Raw genomic sequence first — 23,976 nt, 5'->3', positions numbered from 1 at the left:
CTCTCCCTTGGCTTGCGTAGCACCTTGTTCTTTGAGCCACCCCATTGATTTCACCAGGGCTCTCCATGGAATAAGTCATCGCTAAGTATGAATAATTGGTCTGGCACACAGCCCTCAGGGCAGGGGTGATGGATGAACTTTAACTTTCACAAGTAAGATGAGCCCCAGACTGGCTGAAATGAGAAAGGTGCTGACTTTCTTCCCTCACCTGGAACTGAAATGGAAATGAAACTGTTTTCAAGATACTACAGCCAACTTCATTCTCATTTCTGCTAAACGTTCTGCATCTGCACAGTGCATGCACTCTGCACACATTTCAGGCATCTGCCTCATGGGAAACATTCCCAATTATCTGCTCTCTCCCTGCCCCATTCCTCACAATATGAGTCATTCAGACATTTGCAAAAGCTGTTCCCAGAGGAAGTCAGAGCATTTTCAGTGGGATGCTTTTCTCCCCCCAGTTGTTGTAGGACTGTGCTGAGCTCCCACCTTTGCACACCACAACCAGCCAAGGTGACTCTCTCCATCTCCCTGGAGGAAAGGAAACCTCTGTATAAAGGATCAGAAAGTAAACCTCAAAAGTAAAGGATCAAAATCCAAGGGAGAAGTCAGAAAGCCCTGGGGGTGCCAGCAGTGCCCGTGGTCTCTGTGATGCACCAGAAGACCATGCCAGGTCTCTCAACTGTCGCATCATGTTTGGGTGTTGTCACTGAGCAGCAAGACCACAGAATGACGTTTCATATGCTAGAGTTTATCAAATGATAAAGCTGAGTGAAACCCTTCAGCCTCATTGAAGCAAAATATTTGGAGAAGGCTTTTCAGTGTTTATAGTAGGAGTTTGGAATTTTTATTTCATTGGAAATTTGGAACCACTAACACTGCTGCTCAAATACGAGATGAAAGAAAACTCTGAAACCGTATTATTTCTGTTGAATAGGAAGTTTGTATCACAGCCAGCTCTAATATTCTTGTCTTATTTCCCTCCAAACAGAAGATAAATGAGAATTCTTTTAACTTCTCCCCCCTAAAAAAGCTAGAACAGAATTTCTAGCCTAAGTTTTCAGAGTCTGAGGTTGTGGAAAGAGAAGACTCTTCAGCTGACTTCCAAAAATTCGCAGTGATTGAAGCGTCTGAAGTGATGCTGCAGGTGATGTGTGGCTCACTGTTACTGCTCCGGGTGATGCTTTCAGAGCAAATCCCAGCCTTAATGAGAGAAAGCAGAAGGTCTGAGGGCAGCTCTGCAGGAGTCTGTGTGTGCGCGTATGTGAATGTACTCAAGGAAGTAAATGATGACATGTGGCCATTAGGGCTGGTTATAAAGCACACGGGTTTCTCCTTCCTTCCCCCCGCTCACATCTTGAAAAGAAAGATGTACTGGGAAAAGCTTACTCATGGCAATAGTTTAATTTAGAAATGCAGCCCATGGGAGCAGTGGTCTGAACCCACCAGCCCTCCTGCCCAGCACAGGAGGTGGGTGTCTCAAACATCTGCTTTGCTGTGACAGAGTCTTCCCTTGAGACAGTGGGGAAGGATACTCCATGGGACTCCTGGTTCCAGGGTCACTGCTGGACAACGTGGAAATGTCAGCATTTTCCATGCTAGACTGTTGCTTCTGAAGAAATTATATACCAGACACTGGTTTAGAAGCATTAAAAGGTGTCCCTGATTAATAATAACTCTCCTTGTAGAAATATCCCCAGTGGCTTGAGCCCTTGCATGCGCTTGCATTATTCTTTATAGCTTTGGAAGACTGCTCATTTTCACATTTCTCTTCCCACATCTCTTCTCTGTTAGTTTCTAGCAATTGCCTGGACTTTATAATTTCAAGAGGTTTCTTGAAATGATGTGGAAAACTCTCCTGGGCTGCAAAACCAGCAGCAGAGGTGGGTGCTCCCTCCGGGTGCGTCTGGTACAGGGGGTAGCTGCCAGGTCCCTCCAGCAGGAGCTGGGTCCAAGCTGTCTCACAGCTGCTCCTCCAGATGTGACCCAGCCTTTTGTGTCTCAGGGACCAGGCAGGGTGAGGGATGTCAGTGAGAAATAACATTTCCCTTCCCCTCAGCTGCACCACTGCTAGGAGTGCTCTTAGATGCTGAAAATGAATATGAATGCAGGTGGAAGGAGAGAGGCAAAGCCATGAGCTGCAGTTAGGGATCTGTCGTATTCCAGGTGTGGCAGGAAGATGGAAGGGTTTCTCATCTCCTTCCAAGGAAATAACAGTCCCAATGAGCTCATGAATGTCCTCATTTTGGAAGTTCCTATCGTGATGCACATCTCTGTAAATAGCAAAGGCCTGAGCCAAGCTCAGCTCCTTCATCTCAGAGGCTGTAGTGGTTGTTGAATCAATATTCCATTCCTCAAGTTGATGCAGTGAGAAGCTCAATTAAGGGAAAACCCTGTGGGAACAGACACAGGTATGGCTTTGGTGGAGCAAACAGCAGGTCCTTAGTAACCTGACTCACAAAGCAATCAAACATAGGCCGTGGTGCCTGGAGAGCACTCATGGAAGCAGGTGTCTTTATGGGACCCATCAGCACCCCAGCTCCCAAGGCAACTGGCTCTAGGAACGGACACTTAAGCACTGCAGCAGGTTCCTGTGCTTAGGGAAGGCATTGGGTATTGCAGCAGTGAGAGGGGTGAGGAGGGTCGTAGGAGCCCCTCCACTTCAGTGTAATGTAGCTGTGAAAACTCTCCAGCTAAAACATGGATAATTTGGTCTGCGTTGTACGTGCTGTCCACAGAGGTCTTTGGGTCTCCATGTTCCTGCTGGATGAGTTGACAGAATAAAAAATAAAGTAGATTAATACAACCAAAGTGAAGAGGAAGATTCCTGTCTCTGGACTGGGACCATTAAAAAGGGTGGGAGGAGGACAGAAAGATGTATGACAGACAGGATCCCCCCCTTTTCCTTTGTAAAATTCACGTTGACTGTGCGTGTCTCAGTTTGTTCATCCTTCCGTAAGGAGATGAGAAAAGGACAACGCTAGAGACATCTGTATCTGATGCTGTAACCTTGAGTCAAATGGCCAGCCGGAATTCAGCAGTGATTTGCCTGAGGGACATGCAACAAACAGAAGCAAAGAGTGGGCAAGGGAAACAAGTGCTTGTGACATGGAAGGAGAGGAATGTAGTTATCCTGTTCTTTGAGAATGCCTTGGCTAAGCGGGCAGTTGGAATCAAGAACATCGTATCTCTAATCCAGATGGCTAATAAATGTGAATTGCTTTTCTAAAACCACTTGACAAAACACAGTCACTGCTCACTACCGAGCTTTCTATAGGAGAGGCCGGTCCGGGTGCAGATGTTGCTCTTGCCAAAAAACCCACAGGAATGAGTGGAGATGCTGTGACTCCTGGGTCCAGCCCCAATTAAAGAGCCAAGAGGGTTTCCTTCACCAATCTTTTGTTGGGAACTCAAGAAGGTCATGTCCTGCGTGGTTCCTGCACCTGCATCCTGCTGCACAGCTCGAAATGCCAGTGCTCATCCAGGTCACTGGTCTCAGTATCTGATGGACACAACTCTCCAAGCTGGTTTTTTTCATGGTGCTCCCTGGAGCTGTGTGAGGCACAGCTTCACTCAGCCATGGGGAACCTCCCCAGCATGGTCTGGGAATCACAGAATAATGGAATCCCAGAGTGGAAGGGACCTCAAGGATCATCTGTGCCAATCTTTCTATGCAATGCATGACCTAGACTAGACATCCGAGCACCCTGTTCAGCTGAAGGACAGGGCAAAGGGCTGACTACAGAGCCAGAGCTCACTGTGAGGTTTTGCTCCAGTTCTACACAGTAAACAGCTCTGAGGTTGGAAGCACACTTTTTCTTACTTCTCCATTTTGGTACATCTGCTACTCACTAAAGTTTGGGGTTTTTTTATCTCTGAAAGTAGTAGTTTTAGAGATATTTAAGCAGGTAAGCAATGAGTTTTTTTGGGGAAAAAAAAGCAACAACGAAACAAAACAAGGCTGATGAAAGAAATTTAAAAAGACACGACATGTCTTAGGGGTGCCTCTTCTGTCACCAGTGTCTAAGTGCATGATGGACATGTGTTCACATTTGAGGCTCTCCCCTTTTCCAGACAGCTCATCCTGTTCTTTCACTAACCCTGGGACACTTGTAGGTGTGAGCTGGTAGAATCCAATGTCCTCCAATGGGGGAAATTATGCAAGGTGATTTTCCTTGACTTACCCTAGTAGAAACGAAAATGGAGATGAGTTCATAGTGAGGATTTGCACTCAAAGTAGAGACAAAGTTCTCTATGTTCACACTTTAAAGCCCGAGTTCCATCTCCAGGCTCAGCTCACAAAGCCTCCACCAGCCAAAGCAATGCTGTCTGGTAGCCTTCTAGGTCAAACAGTTATTCTGATAGAGGAAACACTTAAAACTAAAACTTTGCAGAATTTCCCTTGAGGTTATAGTGTTTGTTTAGGCTTCTCCAACTAAAGAATCTCAATCACTAGAAACTTCAAACCTCCCACACGCATTCATCCCCTTCACATCCCAGGAACAGGACCTTTCAAAAGTGTATATAGCAAACAACAACACAAGAGCTGCTCCCTTCATATATCATAACCTCCAAGAGGAAGCAGAAGAAGATGATGCCAGCCTTGTGAGCTGGCACTAGGAGCCAGAGTGAAGGTAGGAAGGGGAGCAGGATCTGAGCTTCCTGGGGCAGAGAGCCCTGCTGCTGGAGATGGGCAGGGAGTGGGCAGAGAGAACACCTTGGATCTGCTTCCCAGCCCCTTGGCAAGCAAAGTGTCCCTGGGAGGAGGGCGAGCTGCTTGGGGAGGCATCTGTAGGAAGGGTTACCAGCGGGTCAGGAGGATTTTGAGGGGCAGGGATGAGTGAGTGTGCAGGAGGGCAATGTGGGCCACGTCTTCCTCCCGTTGACAAATGCAAAACATTAACTCTGACCTCATACTTTTTCCATCTAAAAATAACACATTATCAGTGCAGTGATGACTACAGTGAACCACAATTTACCACACTAAAGGCGAAGTTGAGGATGTGCATTAGAGGCTGACAAGGGTCAATGTTGGACCATGCTCAGTGATTGCCTGTAAGATATCAAAGAGTTTTTCAGGGACAGAGAGATCTGAGGATGTTATTTCAACCTGGATATTGGTCTGGAGAAGGTTACCTCGATTTTGAACACACTTGATGTGTAACGGTTATGCCAATGCAATTTGTGCTTGGGTGTTGTTATCCACCTTATGCTAGGTACTCTGCCAGCATCTGCTGGAGGTGTTCCTGCAAAACAGAGGAAAATACCAGTCTGTATCAGTTGAGGAGTGCCCCATGTTTCTACAGATGCTTTTGCACTTCAGTAAATGTTGGCCTGCTTGAGCTGCTGGCCTCTTTAGTGATGCTGTTTCCAAGGCTTGTGTTCTCGGAGCTATTATCCTGCTGTTGATCTGCTTGTCTTTGCAGAGCTGTGTCTGCTGTTGGGATACCAGAGTTCTGTGTAGGAAGGACTGGAGGCAAGTCAGAGCTAGGAAAGCAATCAATTGTTAGTTAATGGAGTTACGGTAAAGATGTTATCCAAAACCACCGTGGCTGCCTAATTATTTATAACATCCCTCTGGAGATTCTCCTTTTGGCAAACTGTGAATCTGCTGCTTTGTTGCCATAATAATAGCAGTTTCAGGGCTTTAAATGAGAGGGTACAAATTACCATGCAGCCACTGACGATACGGCATTGGATTACATGGTAATTTCCATGCAATATCCAGGTTATTACATAGTAAGTGCCATGTCGTTACAGGCTAAATGAATGATTATCACCACTGCTTGACAAATTCACCTGACAAATTTTTCTTCCTTTGCCATGTATGGGATGTCTGCAGACAGGAGGCTGCTTAGTGCAGGCATGTTTGGGATGATCTTTTCTGTCCCTGGATTTAGCCAGGTCCTACCTGGGCTGCACCTATTGACAACACTGAGTCAGATGGTCTGTGAACCCTGGCTCTGTGTGTGCCTATGTGTGTGTTTAGTGTGTGTTTTGTGCGTGTGTATGTGTGTGTTTCATATGTGTGTGTTTAGTATGTGTTTTGTGCATATGTGTGTGTTTCATATGCGTGTGTGTGTGTTTCAGACACAAAATGTTCATAGGAGACCTTAGGACTTTTTGAACATCCCTGCCAGCAAAAGTAGCTAGAACCTTTCCTGAAAGGGAGACGAAATGCTGAGCACAGCTGGAGGAACCATTTAAAACTGTTGAGCTAACAGTAGCAGAAAATTATTTACAGTCTTCTCTCAGCTTTATCATTTCTGTCTTGAATATTACAAAGCAAGTATGCCCCAGCTCTTCTGTACACGCACTGTGAAATAACTCCAACTGGTGAATGACAGTTGCTTACTTTATATAATCTAAGGCCACTTAAAACTGCCACAGATCTGATCCACAGGTTTCTGACATCTTTAAATTAACTTGCATTAGGCTTGATGTGGCCTCATGAATTTCAGGAATGGTTGCACACTTATGCAGAACAAGAATTTGGCCATTCAAGTGACTCAGGTCCTGTGAATGCCCTTGGTCTTTCTACAGAAAGCTCTGTAGATATCTGTATCTAATCTATAAATCTTTGTACAGAAAGCTCTATAAAAATCTATATCTAATCTATAGATCTTCCTATAGAATGATCAGGACCAGACCTATGTTGTTTGAAAGATGTTAGATACATGCAGCATGAGTATCACAGGGAGGGTTGTTCGGCTATAGGCAACCAGCATCACTTATCAAATTCAGAGTTTCAAACTGGAGAATAAACAATGGAACAGCAAACAAAAAGTCTCAGAGGAGGGCTATAACACAAGTGAAAAATGGGTTTCATCCTTTCCCCTGCAAAATAATTGAAACGGTCTTAGAAGCAGTCAAAACAGTGGCAATTTCAGCCCAGAAAAGAACTGCTGCAGGATGGCTGCTGTGCACCGGTGCCCAGCTGCAGGGCAAGAGGTTAAACCAGCAACGGCTGCAGAACATAGCAGTGCTACCAGTGAGCCCCCATTGCATCCCCACTGCGGCTGCCCGGCAGCTGCAAGTAGATCTTCAAGCTTATCTTTGTAGGAACTCCCAGCTAGTTTAAATACTTCTTAATCACCCTCTCTGGCAGATAAGTACTCCCCATTTTTTTCCAGCCATTTCTTGGCCTCTGTTAAGCCTCTTGCTCACTGTTGGCCCTTTCCCAGTGCCATTACATCACTCTTCCACCGTGCTGACCAGAAATAAGCGCTTGCACTGTAAGCACAGTCCTATCAAGCCCTTTAAGCCATAACATCTCCCTGGGCTTCAGATGTTATAGCCCCCGTATTGCTGTATTTGCATTTTCATTTCAATGCTCTCATCCCGGAGACTTAAGCGTTGGATGGGTCTAAAGCTCTGCATCTCCTCCATGCCCTCTGAATGTGTTTCCTTCCTCCGTTCTGCTCGTGCTAAGAGCTGGTAATCCAGATGAAATTAATGTCTCTTCCCCAGGCAGACCTGGGAATCAGGTCAGAGAGGAATCTTTCTTTAATATTTCAAAATGTCCTGATAGGCCTGTGATCCATGTGTGAAACACAGTGCACACAGGATACTTGCATTTCCATTGTGTCCGCTGTTCAGCCACTTACCTGCAAAACCAGGTCATTTTAGTCCTGCCAAACACAGTTGCAATGTCTTCAGGAAATTTCTGTCCTGCACAACTAGAGATACCAGCTTCAACACTGCATGGTTGTTCCTGGGTAATTAGCTCTGTGTTTTTCCTCCCTACCACTAGTGACTATGGTATCATGAGATTCTAATCAGCTTCTTGTCATAATGATAATTATCCTTCAGAAACTTTAAAGATAATCGTAATCCATGAGGACAAGCAATTTTCTGGCGTCTTTCAATGGTACTTGCAAAGATCATAGCTGGCTGGAAGTGAAAACTGCAGCTGACTCACAGAGCAGGACCGTGCCCCAGGCACCTAACCCGTGCCCTGGGATGATGGGTGCAGCAGGCTGGGCAGGGGGAAACGCAGCTGTGTTTTGGGGCCAGGAACTGCTGAGCTGGGTAACAGGCAGAGTGGTCATTGCTCCAGCCCTATTCCCTCAAAGTCATTAGTCTCCAGTCCCTCTCCAATGCCTTGAGTAATGCCCATCCCAGGGGCCTTCTAATCACTGCCCAGGGTGGATGGTCAACTCTGGGAACAGCCCAGGGCAGTCTTTGACAACGGCAGTGCTCCCGGGAGCCATGGGCTTTTTCTCATTTAAGAGCCCTGTTCATGAAGATGCTGCTCCATCTGCTAGAAGGGAGAATTAGGCTTCATCAGGCAGTGCTGACATTTTAGCATTAAATCCCTCCTCCCATTCTTCTGTGTGAATTCAATTGATCGCCTTTCAAAGCGAGAAATAAATGGTGCATTAGAGAGAGGGAAAGAGAGACGAGCTTTATTAGCTGTTTATGGAAGAAATTAAAATTGTTCATTAGTAACCACGGCACCAACAGTGCCCTCCTTCCGACTCCGTCCTCAGGGCCCAGCCAGCGTTGCTGGCAGAGCCCCTATGGTTCCCTGGGGACCACTCACTTCGTATTTATTTGGGCTGGCATCTGCCTGGCGCCTCCCTGCCCTTCTGCAGATGGGCACCTGGGGGACTGCAGGCGAAATGTCACCGCTCCGCTCCTGACGGGAAGAGCCTTTTTCCTTCCCACAGCCTGAATCGCTCAGCTGGTTGGCAGGCAGCTTGGCATTACAGCCAGGAGGTGCAGGGTTGTTTGCCATGCTGCAGTGCATGGGGGGCCTGCGAGGCTTTGCTGAAGAGGATTTGAGAGCTGAGCAAGTGGGTGGCAAGCGGGATATGACCCAGTGGCCATGCACGTGTGCCATTACATGATGTCCCACGCCAGCTGAAGCAGCCTTCAGGTTTGTCAGCACAGCGGAGGGCTGGCTCTTCTCTTCTAACTCCTGTCCTCTTCTGGGCATTCAGTTGGTTCCATGCTATGATTTTATGTTGAAAATTGGTCTAATAGAAGGCTTTGATAAGAGCTTTCTGGGGCTGCATGGAGCAGCCTCAGGTAGCTCTGCCCATGCCACCTAGTGCATGGCACAGTGGCCAGCTTGGCCTCCTCCTCCTCCATGCATCAATTCGTATCCTTTGCACCAGGTTGACCATGCTCTAACAGCAGAGCTGTCTCGCCTGTCTGGGACATGACCCCACCGTACCGGGGCTGGGGGGAGAAGGGGGAGCCCCACTGCACTGAGCCGGTGGCACGAGGGGCAGGCGGGAGGAAGAGAGGCCAGGAGGACTTCAAAGGCTCTGTATCTCTTCAGGCAGCTGCCATAAAAAACAATCCAGGTTTCCGCTCCCAAGTCCCAAGTTGCCCTCGCAAGGGACATCTCTCAGGGCAAAGGGATAAATCTTTCATCTCATCGGTCTGGGTTTTATTAAATGCCTCGCACTTATATGTAAAATACAGAATGCTGATAAATACTGGCTAGTTACAGGGAGAGGCAGATAGAGATTAACTCGCTGTGCTAACTGGAAGTCTATTCTTTCGATTAAGATAGAGAGCTCTGAGATGTGCAGGGATTCCAAAAGGCTCATCCAAACGGCACAGCCTGGGATAGAGCTGAGTCTGCTTTCAAGGTGGCATCGAGAAAGTGCCACCTCCTCTCACACCCTCGTGTGCTCCAGCATTGGTGCAGCAGAAGCTTTGCAAAGCTCAGGATCACAAAAAGGCAGTTTAACTTTGCTGCAAGGAGCATAGGAGTCCTGCTCAAAACCAGGCACTCATGGACAACATCCACAGTTCAGGTAAGCGGAGGTGGAAGGGCTCTGCATCACCTGGACCATGGCATCCATAGAAGGGGTCTCCAGCAAGAGCCCTGCTTCCCATCACCCCCAGAAAACCTGTACTAAAATTACAGGAGGATTCCTGCAAATATAGTCAGCATTTGGGTGAAAAAAGTGTCTCCTCAGTCAAAACACAGGCACAGGTATTCTGACTGTCAAACCTGCGAGAGAGGAGCTGGGCACTTGGGAAACATGAGACTTGCTGATCAGAGGGATGGTGCATGGGTTTAATTCTACCCAAGCTTTAGCACTTGCAGTCACTCACTGGGGAAATACAAGTCCCTCTGAAAAGGCTGAATGGACTGGCTTGTTTAATCAACAGCAGCATAGGCTGGGGAGAGACAGGATTGATAGAGCCTTCATGACTGAAAAACTGGACAACGAGAATACAGAAGTACCCTGTTCTCCATATCTGTGATGGAATAAGACAAAAAGCCATGAGCTGAAGCTGTGGTACAGGACATTTGGGCTCACAGCAAGCGCTGCTTTCCCCAGGCTGGTAAGATGAGTCCAGGGCTCCATCCCAACAGATATCCAGGAGCAGTTTGGACAGACATTGAGGTCTGAGATGGGGACAGCCCATCCTGCTGCGTGCTGGAGGCCAGACCCAGCAAACTTAGAAAGCAGTCACCCCAAGACAAGAGATAAAAGAAAAATAAGAACAAGGAGCCAAAGAATGAACTTAAATTGCCCTGTGGGGTAGCAGAGTGCTCAGGGCTTTCCTAATCAGTAACCTACCAATTCCCCTAACCTCTGCAGTTGCAACAAACACTTCTAAACAGACAGATTTTCCATTAAGCCTGGAAGAAATGGCAAGCTGCCTTAATGAATGTCAAAGTTAATACCACATTTGTTATAGACTGAGACTGCAATGTGATGGTTTTATAAACCCATTCCTTCATTACTGTTATCAATATTATCCTTAGTTGATTCCCGTCTGCAAGTCAGATTCATATCCAGGCAGATAGCTTTTGTCTGTGGCTACTTTACATGGGAGCTGGCTGCTTGAGTATCTGTAAGCCATCCTGTACCAATGCATCTTAAAAACAGTAAAAAAGGGAATAAAATAAAATAAATAAGGCAGGTTGAGCGCATAAAGCGTATGTCTGAGTGAGTGCTTAGTGCGAAGCATCAATGGAACGGCTGGGACTCTGATTGAAACCAGACTCAGGAAAGAAGGGCTGTAAATGTTTTTTCACTGCTTGTCCTAAGAAATTTATGTCTCACCCACTCCATCATATCCTTCAGGGCTGCCTTTTTCACAGCTGTCTTCAGAGACCATCCACTGAGCCCCTTTATGAAGTCCACTCCATGATGTCACCCGGAACAATAACTCACCTCCCAGCATTGTGCTCTGTGGAGAGGTACCCTATAAATAACAGGACAAGGATGGGGGGATGCCTGTGAGCAGCTCTTCACAAGGAAAATCTTCCTGACATTGGAAGGGAAGAAAATATGCACGTGTGGTGAGGAGGAGGGACCCCGAGCAGGTTTTGTTAGTAAATGAAAGCGAAACCACAACTGCACAAAGCAAATGAGACAGAAAAATCACTGACATTATTTCCAGCAGAGCCTGCTCATAAGAGTCAGAATTAAGCCTCAGCTGCCTGGATATCCATTATGCCTACCAGGGCTTGCTGTGTCCTCTGAAGAAATCAGGTCCGTCTGCAGAAGCGCACAGGCTCTCCGCTCCCCCAGCCCAGAAGGTCATTAGCTGCGTGTGATTAAAATGACTCAGCAACTGGGATGAGTTCTTCCTTCAGTAGCACCCAATTGGTCATGACTAAAATTTGCTCTGACTTACAGGGTTTTCTTGGGGCCCACATCCTGGTCAAGTTGCTGCTCACCCATCAAATTTCTAGAGAGCAGGTGTCCACATCAGAGAGCACAAGGCCCCATCGAAGGCCCATAGCCCCATAGTTGTGAAGTTGAGCCTAATTGTTTCATTCTGTCTGATAACATGTGGTTTTGTGATATTTATAATACAGCACTATTAAAAGGGGAAAAAAAGGGATCAACTCAAAATCCTTCCACCGCAGTTGGCTCTAATTGTCCCTGTCCCACCACTTCCCCCATTCCCAGTCCCGCTTGTGGGCTCTTTTGGCAACAAAGCAAAAGCCAGAATGAGCTGTTGAGATGAAGTTTATTCTTCAGCGAGATGGCCTCTCCTGGGGGGGACTAAGTGCTCTCGGATTTGCCTGGTAAGCCTGGAGTGCTGTTTATCTGAGGCTGTATCTGTTAGGAGCAGAGACAGAGGAGTGTCACTTCCCTGGCACACCTTCACTGCTGCTGTGTGGTGAAGCTACAGCAAGGGTGTGATGACCTTCCCCTTAATTTCACCAATTAATGCCACTGGTAGACTGAAGTCGACAGGGCTCATTCTGGCATCTGGAAAACGTATACAAACGGAGAAGAAAGAGCTGTTCTCACATCTCTTGAATTTCTTCTCTTCCACTCGTGGATTTGCAGGGGTTGGATTTGCAATCCCAGGACACTTGTTGAACCACATCAGTCCCCTCCCCATGATGGCTGTTGCCAGGAAAATAAACAAACAGAAAGAAAGCAGCAGCATCTGCAGGACAGCCACTATTGTGAACCACACACGGTCAGAATGCAAACAGCTTTGGAGGGTGAGAGCAGATAGCCCTTGCTCTGCGATGTGGGCCACTGGTCCCAGTGCCTGGAGCTGTGCCACCCATAGAGTCTGTCACACTGAACTAGCCTCAGGGACTAGAGATGCTGGTCATCCATTCACCAGTGCTGGGCATATGCCTGAGTATGGGAGGCATGGCCAGGGAATTGGGACAGGGAGTTGTGACTGAGCTAGAATTTCTTGTCCTCTCCTCTCTTCTCCTTTCCTCTCCTCTTTCCATAGATACAGAAGTGGGGGAGGGTGATGGTGTCTTCTTTTCTTTCTTTCCTCCCAAACTGAAATTAAAAACATCAAAAAAAAAAAAAGCCCAGAATGACAGGAATACCTGAAAGGTGAAGAGTGCTCAGCTAGGGTGGCAGGACAGCTCCTTGGTATGTTCAAGGCATCTGTTGGATGGACTTTCTCCCACACCAAAGGACATTTGTGAAAAGGGTTTTCCTGCATGTCCCCAAACCCCCACAGCCTTTTCAGGCAGTTAACCCTCTTCCTTCTTTTTTAAAATTCTAAGTTGCATTCAAAGCCCTCGAAACCACTCCAGCAAACAGCTTCCCTGCACAGAAATTATCGGTGTGATGGAGAGGAGGTTCGTTGCCATGGCAGCATCCCTGCTCCTTTGCCAGGCAGATCTGGGGGACTTCACCCCCGGGTACCCACCAAGGCAGGGTATGGGCACACAATCCCAGCCAGGAAGGACATTCTGGGGTCCCTGGGGGCTGCATCACCAGCCTTTCCCTCCAGGTGAGTGCCCACTGGCTCTGTAGCAGCTGCTGCTTCGTGATAACAAGTCACCGGCAGCATGTGTGACTGGAAAGAAGTCTTTTTTCCTGTCCCTTGGAGCGTGAGGGGTCCCTAAGGAGGAGCATGGGGCAGGGATGAAGGTCTATCTCGAGCAGTTATCCCCCAGCCTTCGCGTTCTCCCTCCCACCCTCCTTGCTGGCCGCATCCTTCTCCTCTCGTGCTGGCTGCCTCCTGTGCTGGGATAATGACTTAAACATTGCCATGGCATTTTGTATTTCTGTCTGCAGCACTTCTGGGGCTTCTTGCTCTTGTAGCATCCTCATGCCACTGGGAGGGCTTTACAGCACAAATCTGCATTATTTCCCCCCTCTGAGGCACAATGGAGACAATGTCATTAAAAAAATGATAATAAAAGGAAGGAAAGTGGCTCGTGTTTAACCTTTCTCAGGCAGCAGGGTGAGTCTGGGCTCACCGTTGTCAGGGGGACAGGAGCAGAGCTGCCTACATGCCCGCGCCGGCTGCCCGCTCCAGGCTGCCCGCCGGAGCTGTCAGCTTCCATTACAGCCCTGAATGGAGGCAGTCGTCTTCCTGCACAAGGAGGCTTTATTCCTTTGGATGGGAAACAGAAGAAGTGGGAGAATGAGGTGCTGTGTGTGCTTAAATCCCCTGCCTGTGATGTTTTGATGTATAATTTTGCAGGCAACCAACTCTTGGTGAAGCAGGTAGGATCTTCGCTTTGGGAACCACTCTCCCTTCTTCATGGGCACTTCCTGGGGTAGGAGTGATGGAGATTTTGTCACCTGGTCACTGCTGTTGCATGACTGACTATGCAGGAATTAGAGCATGTAATGGTTCTGTTTCCATTCAGACGTTCTCCAGTCTGAGTGTTGGTGATGGATGCAGCCCCTCCATTGTACCCGGCTGGATAGCACAACGTGATACCTGCTAGGCGCCATTCCTGGGGGCTGCAGAACATGCTGCAATGTGCTTCTGGCATGTCTTTGAGTGTGTCTCATTTTATAGGGCTTGTGGTATCGGCTGTCGAGGAGTTCGTGCCTAACATCAGGAAAATGCTTCCTGGCAGCTGTGCTGCAGTTTAGAGTTTGCAACCTGAACAGGGGGACCCATGGTGGGGCTGTGGGGACTGTCCCTGTGCCTTAGGCAAGCAGGAGAAGAGCTGTCTGCAGATACTGCCTAAGGAACAAGCAGGAGAACAATGTGCGACTGCAAAGACCTGCAAGTAGCAGAATCCTGTCAGATCAAAATACTGTCAGGTGATCTACAACCGACCAAGCAGTGATGGAAAACTCTTCCCAAACTATGCTTTCATTTCTTTTTTCTGGAGGATTTCGGAAACATCTGTGCCTGACTCTCATGTTACTCTTATTTTGGTGTCATCTTTGACTTTTTGTCCGTAGGAGTAATTGTGATTCCTTTCCCCTCATGTATTGTGAATGTATTGTATATCCATACCACTACCTACCCAGCACTTCACACTTTATTTCTTTCTGAACTCTTGGGTAAATGCCATCCAGTCTTGGTGATTTACTACACTTTCTCCAGTTGCTCCCTGATTTCCTCCTTAGAGACTCCCCTCACCGTTAAGGTCACGTTCTGATTTCCTATATACAATGCCTTTGAAATGGAAACGTTTCCCCTCATTGTCTTTTACAGCAAAGATCAAGTTGAAAAAACACGCTTCTTTTGGCTTTTCCACTCCCCGTAATTGTCCTCCTCCCCCCAGTGTCCAAACATATGACACAATCATACAAGCAGCATCTTGCATGTGAAGTTCTTAAACACTTTTCCAGGTTCGTTCTGGCATCTCTTGGTCTTGTTCTCTTACACCATTGCTTCCGCGTGTGTGTTTCCGATCCATTAAGAAGTTGCTTTCTGATCTATGAAGAGGCTTTCCAACTTAATTTTAAAGGGGGATTTTCTATAATTCCAGTCAGCATAAATTGTATTTCTATGTCCCAAATGGATTCCTCTTCTTTTTTACTCTGTGCTTGACTCTCCTACATGCACAAGCCAGATGGGCTCCATCCACATGTCCAACAAATGCCATGCTCAGATTCGAGGGGCAGGTGCTCGTGTTCAGCCCACTAAACCTGAACGGTCTCCAGGAGTTTGTCATGTCTCGCTATTGCTCACAGAGGACATGCTGGGAGAGGAACCTCTTCTTTGAGATGCTCAGCATCCCCAGCATTGCTGGGCTGGATACAGGCTGGGTGCCTCAGCCTCGAACCCTCCGTCTGAAGCTCAGTTCTCATCTCGTGCCAGGTCTGTGCCAGCAGAACACCACTGAATGTAATTTCCTGGTGTTCTGCTTGTTAACAGTTGCCCACAAAGATTTTAAAGCCTCAGATGTGCGTCCAATCTGTTGGTTTGGGTAGGGTGATCAGAAGAGACCAAAAGGACTTGTGACTATCTTGAAATGTTTTAGAACTTTGCTTGAATCACTAATATTTTGGAACAATAACATTCCCCGAGACTTCAAACCATTCCTCTCCTAATTTGAATGGTTTTTAAAAACCAAACATGTGATGGACAGGATTTGCTATGTGCTGGGGGGGGTGGTGGAGGGTAGGATTTCTGCTGGAGCTCAGCTAGCAGAGGGTGCGGTGTAACATGTACTGAATTATTTTAGCTGTAGCATGTTTTATTCTGTGCCATTTTTCACAGTCTCTCCTGGAACAGGAACTCTGTAATATTTGATCCTTTAGACAAACTTTCAAATCCATAATGTTCAAGTGGGTTTGAAATTAAGCGGAAAGAGTTTGCTCATCCTGAGGAATCACTGAAACGGATTAATAAGAGCTCCTTGTGTTACACTGGGAATCCTAAGAATCATCCAAGAAACAACCTTATCTGAAAGAAAATGAGGATTATTAGATAAAGTGATGCGCTTTGACACACCTCACTTTTGCATCTCATCACAGGGCAGTGTTTGTCAAAGGGCAGTCTCTGGTTCTCATTAGATTTCCCGCTGGCATTGCCTGTCACTGGTATCAGGAGATCATTACACAGACCCAGTGGCTATTACGTTTTTATTAGTAATGAAACAGGGAGAAAATCGGTGGCACAGAATTGATACAAATCATTAAAAGCGTCTGATAATTCTCCAGGTCAGAAAGCCCAGCTGTGTCTCAGCAGGCTTCCCAGATTGTTTCCCTGTTTTACAGTTGCCATTGTCATGTGAAACCTCAACTTCTACCACACTGATCAGCTGAAACACTCAGAGCCATCTCTTCCCCTTCTGTCAGCAGCCACACTGAGAGGTCTCGCCTTGCAGCTACCAGGACCCTCAATTCAGCCCTACCTCCACGTTCCCACATAGTGAAGTCTCCAGGACCCACTGGTGGGAACAGGGAAGAAGTGGCTTTCTCCTGTGCTCTCACTGCTGGGCAGGAAAAGGAGCAGCCCCTTATCAAAGGCTGCACTTGATAGTCACTGGGAAAGATCTCTGTACTATTCAGCTGTGTTTTAGTGGAAAATAAGGAAAATTTAGGCAGAACAAGAATTCATGTGTTGGGTGGCTTCCAGCTCCTTCTCAAGACTTCTCATGCAGCTCTTCCTCATCCCAGATGAAGCTCTGACAAACAGAGTTATAGATGCACCTGAGCCCCTGCCTCTTCCTGGGGGTTGCCTGGTTCTTTCGCGTTTTCACTTTTCCCAGATGATGGGGATCCTTCATTTAGGGAAGAGTTAGAGCACACCCAGTTGTCTCCAGTCATTCTTGGAGGTGTTTGTCCTTCCCTCAGCTTGAGTCTGAGTGTTTGTATTGAGATGAGTTGGTGGGGAGCATTCCTCACCTCTGGATGGCAGTGTCAGGTCACAGCATGGACAAGGTACAGACATGTCCATGCAACAGAAATGCCACCATGCCCTCAGCCAGCTACCCCTTCCCACCCTGCAGCACAATTGCTGTGAGCTGACTTTCTGCAAGTTTTCCACATCTACTTTCTGCATTTATTTCCCAGTCAGCAGGAAGGAAGGATGCTTGGCAGGTCCTCTCCTTTCGGGAAAGCCTTCCCTATAAAACAGAAAGGAACAACCAACAGTATTAAGGGTGTATATATTGTTCATTAAGATGTCTGAGCCTGAGCACAGTTTGCAAGCCAACAGCCCAGCCAACTGTGAAGACTGTCTGGCAGAACAGTGGGAGCCGAGGAAACCTCTCTCCAGCAAGGTCCTGGCTTACAGCTTGCCAGAATAATATCATTTGATGGACCTTAGAGGTCACTCCAGTACTTGTGCACCATAATGACGTCGATTGGCTTTGTGGTTTGCAAAGCCCCTTCTCAGGATGGATATTCCCAATGCTGCTCCTTCCCGTTACAGCTGGGCAAGGAGAGGCCTCCCGCAAGCTGGGGAACAGGGAGGCTGTACCTCATCACCGATTCCCTGTGGTCGAAGCAACAGTTTGCCAAGAAGGTGGATGGTGAACCACTTCCAGAGGTGCTGATTCTGGAAATTCCTACCAGGGGCCGGTGCTGCTGGTCACAGCTGAGCTTCACGGCAGAGGGAGACCTCCAAGCCTTTCCCCAAAACACCCTGCACAGATTCAGATGAGGGTAATTCTAAAATGAAAATAACTCTATATTGAAAAGTCAGAGGGTCCCTCTCAGAGAAAACATTAAAATGAAATGTCTTAGTTCAGTTGAAGTTCAGCTCCTTTAGGGGCAAAGGAGTTCACAATACAGCAAAAATTACACAAACAGATAAAACGTGCTGGTTGGGTTTGTTTCTTTTGGTTTGTTTGATTGTTTGTTGCTCCAGCTCTTCACCTGTCATGAACTACTGGTGGATGTATTTTGGCCAACTCTAATTTCTACAGTATCTATTAATAAGTTATGGCCATGCCTCTGAAACAGTGCTTCCCTGCTACATGCAATTAATACTAGGGAAGCAGCAACCGTGCTGCTTCTGGCTATTGGCTGCTAGGGAAAACAAGAAAAAAAGCATGGAAACACACAGCTTATAACCTGCCTAACCTACCCACTGGTTGCCATTTCAGCATCCAACGCAGCTTTTGTGTTCTCAGTGTTTTCTCTGCTTAAATACATTCCTTATCTCCCTCTCTGGTCTGCTGATGTACTTTGTCTGGTTGATATTTCTCTGGGGTTGCTTTTCCATTGTTATTTTTTCAGGGCCAAGAGGCAGAATGCATTAAAGCCACCAGGGTGCCGGTGATATTTTAGTCTCTTCGAGTAAATCTTCTCCAAATTATTACAAATTCACTGCCTCTTCATCCATTTCGGCCACTTCTGTGGATTTTCCTGGGGGTACGGGGGGAAGACAAAGGGTCTGGTTTGACTTTCTAGCTGGTGGGGTTCATGTGCAATGAGCTTTGCCTTGGCGTGTGCAGGAGAGTGGGTTGGAAGTATGCAGTGGTACTCACAGAGAGGGTCATATAGGAAAAGATAGTTCTGCAGAGAGCTGCTGGGGGGTTAGCCTACTCACGGTCAACATCCCAACCCAACAGCACCCGCTGTCCTGCATCCCTCGGGGAACGTCTTGTCCTGCCACAGCATCCCTGTGAGCAGCCCCTGCACACCCCATTCCAGTAACTCGGTGCTCCCTCCCCTCGCACCGGCGTGCCTGCCAAAGCACAGCCCCGGTCTAAAATAACCATCAGCAAACCAGGCCCTGCCCTTGCGGTGGGGAGAGTTTCATTCCCATTTGTTCTGCTTTCAGTATACTCTGCAGATGCTCAGTTTTACTGACGGAGAGTTGGGTTTTTTCCTTTCTCTGCCCCTCCCCAATAAAGTGCTAAATTTAGATGCCTGGCATTTTCCACTGGAAATAATCTCAGGGGCCTTGCCATCACACAGCTCCCTGGTACCCAAGACTTAGAAGATGCGAGCTCTCCATCACCCCATGGCTAGATGGGCAGCATTGCTCCTGACCTCCCAAGACAGCTTTCCTGTGTCTTTCCACCTGGAAGCTGTTCCCCAGGTTTAAATCCCATGGATCAGGAGAAAATCCCTGTCCATGGCCACACTCAATGCAGCTGTGGCTGCCACATACAAATAAAGGGATGAAATCTCAAATCTAGCTTAATCCTAAATATTTGCTGGGGATTGACAGCCCAAGCACTGTCCCTGGAGCCAGTGTTCCTCCTGGCCTGACAGACTGATGCACACCCACTTGATCAGCTCCCAGGTGAGGTTATGGCCAGTTCTGGCAGGGTGGAAATGCCTCAGTAATCCCACTGGGGCTACCACATCCTCTTAACCTGTGTCTGAAGAGCGGTGACCTTAGGATACCACCAAAATTCTCTCCCTGTGCTCAGTGAGTGCAGTCCATAGCGTAAAGCTCAATGCCAGCCTTCTGCATGATGGGAAATAGGTTTTCTTGATGGCAGATGAGCACAAACCACATAGACCTGGTTTTCTGTGGGCTCTCCACCGTAAGATCACCCTTTTCTTGGTGCTGCTGTCAATGATTCTCCCTTTCTTGCCCTTCGGAAGCTCACTTGCTTGAGGGTCCCCAGGACCTGCCTTGGTCCAGTTCCAGCTGAAGCATCAGGAAAATAAAAACTGCTGATACGAGCCATAAGGCAGGGAGACGTGTGAGGAAAGGTGATGGGAAATTTCAATGCGCAAAGCACAGGCCTCCATCTCTGCATTGGGATCACTTTCAGGGCTCGTCAGAGCCTCTATCTCTTCACTGGGATCGCTTTCAGCACCCAGCAGAGCTGCTCTCCCAGCTCCATCTGCCCCAGAAGAGTGCAGGTTCCCCTCTCCGCTGACAGCAGCTTTCATCTGTGCTTTTAGAGCACGAACACCTTGGATGCATTAAGGCTGTATCCTGTGTGCTGGGGATTCAGCCTGCAGTGCCTGTGCGTTTGGTGAGCCCACCTTGGGGTCCGTCGCGGGTGCAGGAGCCCTTGAGCCAGCCAGGCTGCAGAGCTCGGCCAGCAGCCCAACCACAGGCAGGTTTAAGAAACCCATTTCCAACAAGAAATCAAGTCCCCAGAGCTCATACAATGCAACATGTTCCTGTCTGGAGTCACTTAGCACCACCAGCCAGCCGTGGTCTGCACCAGCACACGAGGGCTGCGTGTGGCTTGCAGCATACCCTTCAGGTGACGTCTGGGTGTGATTACAGGCGGCAGTGGCTGTGCCTGGAGGCTCCACAAAGGGAGACAGGGTTGCTGTGCTCACCAGAGGATGAGGAGACTTTCTCAGGGGCAAGAGAAGGGTCCTTCGGACCCCACAGCAGCACGGTCCTCTCTTCCTTGCCTGTGCAAGGAGCTAATTGCAGTACTGCATCTGCTGTTATGTTCCTACCAAAACCATCAGGTTCTTGAAGCAACTTGATATTTATTCCTGGCTCTTGTTCCTCCACTTTTCCCAGAGTGGGTGATATATGAACAGTCCCAAGTTTCCATTCCTTGGAGTGGCTCCGTCAGCGTGATTCATGCCCCCTGCACTTGGAGCTCGCGGGCACCCAGGGACTTCCCTGGGGTCACAGGGCTACCTTTGGATTTCCTGGATTGTCTGAATTCCTCTTGCAAAGTTGCTACATTTCTTAAATTCTATTTTTGGATTAATGAACATTTGGTAACAATACGAAGCCTGTCTGTAGCCGGTGGGATGACCCTCCTAATGTATTCCCCATGCCTCGTCTTCAGCGCAGGCCAAATCCCTCCCCAGGAAAGCCCTGGAGCCTTTCCCGACTTTACCCCAGGAATAAAATCAGCTCCACGTCTGTGGCAGCAAATTTTCTCTCGGTCCACAGACACGTCCTGCTTTCCCTACCTGCCCGAGAGGGAGAAAGGAAGGAGGGAAAGCAGATGGAGGCAGAGCTCCAGACGTGAAGTGCGAGAAAGGCAACAGAGAAGAGGAGACATGAGCACCCCATGAGGAAACTCTTCCAAGCAGAGCAAGGTGTCAGACTGAGAGATTGCCTTCACGGAACAGGGAACAACCCTAAGTCTTTGGGAAAGAAGAGCAACGTCCAGGTTAGAGCAGACCAAAGCCCACCAGGTCTATGAGCAGCCAGCCTAGGATAAGCATCCTTTTGTTCCCCTCTATGGAGTAAAAGAGGATCCACATGTTCAGCCCACTTTCTCAGAGTGCAGAGCTGGATCTAGACCTCATCCGCCTCCAGCTACCTGGTCCCACTGTGTCTGCCCAGCGAGGGTTTTCATGCCGAAGGGTGGGAAGTCTGTAAGGCATCCCGAGTGCTCCACACAGAGACGGTGCCCCGGCTGCTCCAGTGGTTCCTGCGTGGATCCCCTCTGCGCGTGTCTGTGTTGAGGCTGCATTTCCAGCCACCGCAGGGTCCCCACCAGCTTACACCGCGCCGGAGGAGTAGCTCGTGGTCTGATGCAAAACCGGGGGTGGGAAATTCCCCACTGACTTTTTTGCCAAATTCATCCCCAAATAATTCTGCAGAGAGAATTTTTGTGTAATTGGATTAAGTGTGGGGAATTTGTCCTTGTTGACAGACTGCGCAGGCACCGAACCAAAATCATGGGGGGGTGTCACTTAATTTTTTTCCTTTCTTTTGTTGGGGAAAAAAAAAATGCAAATAATAATTCAGGTTTTCAGCCAGCACAGATTTATAAAACCCTTTTGCAGGGATGGATTGTTCCCCATTAGTCCTGCAAAAGCCACTGAAAACCCTTTTTTCCTCTAGCTTCATTTTATGGGGGTAAGTGACTTCTATGCAGCCTTCTTTCTGAAAGGGTAACATTTTTTTAACAGCAGCCCGTGTTTGAGGTAACCGAATCCGCAGAAGATTCCAGTGATATATACACTCTAAAAAGGAAGGGCTATTAAAGAGATAAGATATTTGGAGAACATACTCTCTGTAGCGTTAAATAGCGGAGGCGGGAGATAACTTGGGAGCTCTGGTGAAGCCACCAAACATTATGTGAATAAAACTGTTAGAAGAATCAATTTTCCTTACTGCAGAGATTGTGTTTTCCTGAGTGTGATGTTTATACATTGGCTCCTTTCCCACAACACAGACACATTAAGCTCTCATGCAGGGCCCCATCCCGCACTCGCTGCAGTGCTGGAGAGGCTCGGGGCGAGTTTGGAGCAGGCACCGGGAATACCTCACTTAAAACCTGCCATCAAACACCATGCACATGGGTCGTGCATCCCACCTGGCAGCCACAGCACCCACAGAGGCACCACCAGCTCATCACATGGATGAGCCGGCACCATGGAGCCGAGCCCTGCGTGTCCTTCCCCTGCAAAGAGGGCTGTGCACTGCAGGCGGGTGGCACGGCAAAGCCTGCAGCTTGCACAGCACGCCAGGACATCCAGAGCTGCCTCTACCCCAGCAGCTAATAGCTTTAAGTGTGCAGAGCCAGCTTTAATGACAGTTATTTACAGAGTTATATGGGCCATATCCAGCACTCTTGGATCAGCCCCCAATCTCATAATGAGATTACCAAGTTTATTTTAGTTGAGAAAGACACCAATAAAAAGGATTTAAAAATCCCTCTGAGTCTAGCCATACCCCAGAGCGCCCAGCCAGTGGGAGAGCTCCTAAAACTTCCCAGTTTGTTTTCCTTTCGGAGCAGAGCCGAGGCCACTGCCTCCTTCATTTCTGTGCATTAGCAGCGTCTTCCCAGGTTGACCCCATGTATTATGGATGCGCTAAAATCTTCATGTTCTGAATAGAAACTGCATTATTCATGGCTCTGCTTATGGTTTGTCTTTAAAAGCCCTGCAGCCTGTTAATGAAATGCTGTGATTTTAACATCAGCTAAGACCAGATATTTTTGTTTAAATTTTTTAAAAGTAATCTCTGTGGATTTTTCTCCCCATCCTCCCCCTCTCTTTGAAGCCTCAAGGCCACTTGGAAGATGGGATGGCCGTGGTGGGAGACAGGGGCAGCTGAAAAGCCATGGAGGTTTGGGGAGCGGTGGGAGTTCCAGCCACACACAGGGTCCATGCACGTTCCCAGCCCTGCATGTGGTGTCAGCGGTGCTAAAATCTCCAACAGACCAAGGGGAGAGGGGTACCACGTGAAGCACCAGCTTCGTGATGCAGCCAGCACGTGCACCAGGTGCATGCCATGGAGCCTGTTCTAGCCTTGGGCAAAGGTAGCTTCGCTTGGGAGGGTTTGGTTTGAGTTACACCAAAGTTTTCTTGCAATTTATATGTAACAAGGGAAGGAGGAAAGATAGAGCTTAGGTGCCATGGGGTAGAGTCATGGTAAAGAGCGGCAGGTGTAGGCAATAGGTGGTGGCTGGGGCAGAGAGGTGTGGGGACACCACAGCTGGTCATCTCTACCAACCAGTCTGAAGCATAACCATCTCTGAAGGCTGGAGAGATGGAGCAGAGCTGGTGACCCCTGCATGGTCCAGAGGCAGGGCAGGAGCCCCAAAGGTTCTGCTTTTGGGGTGTAGGAGTGCAGCACCCGCATGGGCACAACCCCAGCCCTGTCCGTGGAGCTGCTCTGCTTCCACCTGCAGTGAATTTGGCCTAATGACTTAAACACAGATCCTGTTTCCATGCAAACATCCCAAGTGTTCTGTCCCTGGTGGTGGGGAAACTCCTTAAATCAAAGCTGAGCAATCTGATAGCCGGGTCCGCAGCTATGTGCTTTATTGATCACATCTGGGCTGCCGGGCCCTGCTGGGATGGGACGGGGCTGCATCAAACTGTGGGCTGGATCCCCGGGGACACATTTCTTCCCTCCCTGCTGCTCCATAGCCCTGGCCCTGCACAATCCTTAATGCTGAGTACTAGAAAGAAAGAGAGAAGAAACGCAGCAAACCTCTGACAGCACAAGCCTTTC

Source organism: Lathamus discolor, chromosome 9, assembly GCF_037157495.1.
Source record: "Lathamus discolor isolate bLatDis1 chromosome 9, bLatDis1.hap1, whole genome shotgun sequence".
NCBI lineage: Eukaryota > Metazoa > Chordata > Aves > Psittaciformes > Psittacidae > Lathamus > Lathamus discolor.
The sequence above is the reverse complement of the archived record's forward strand: the minus strand, read 5'-3'. Positions refer to the sequence as shown.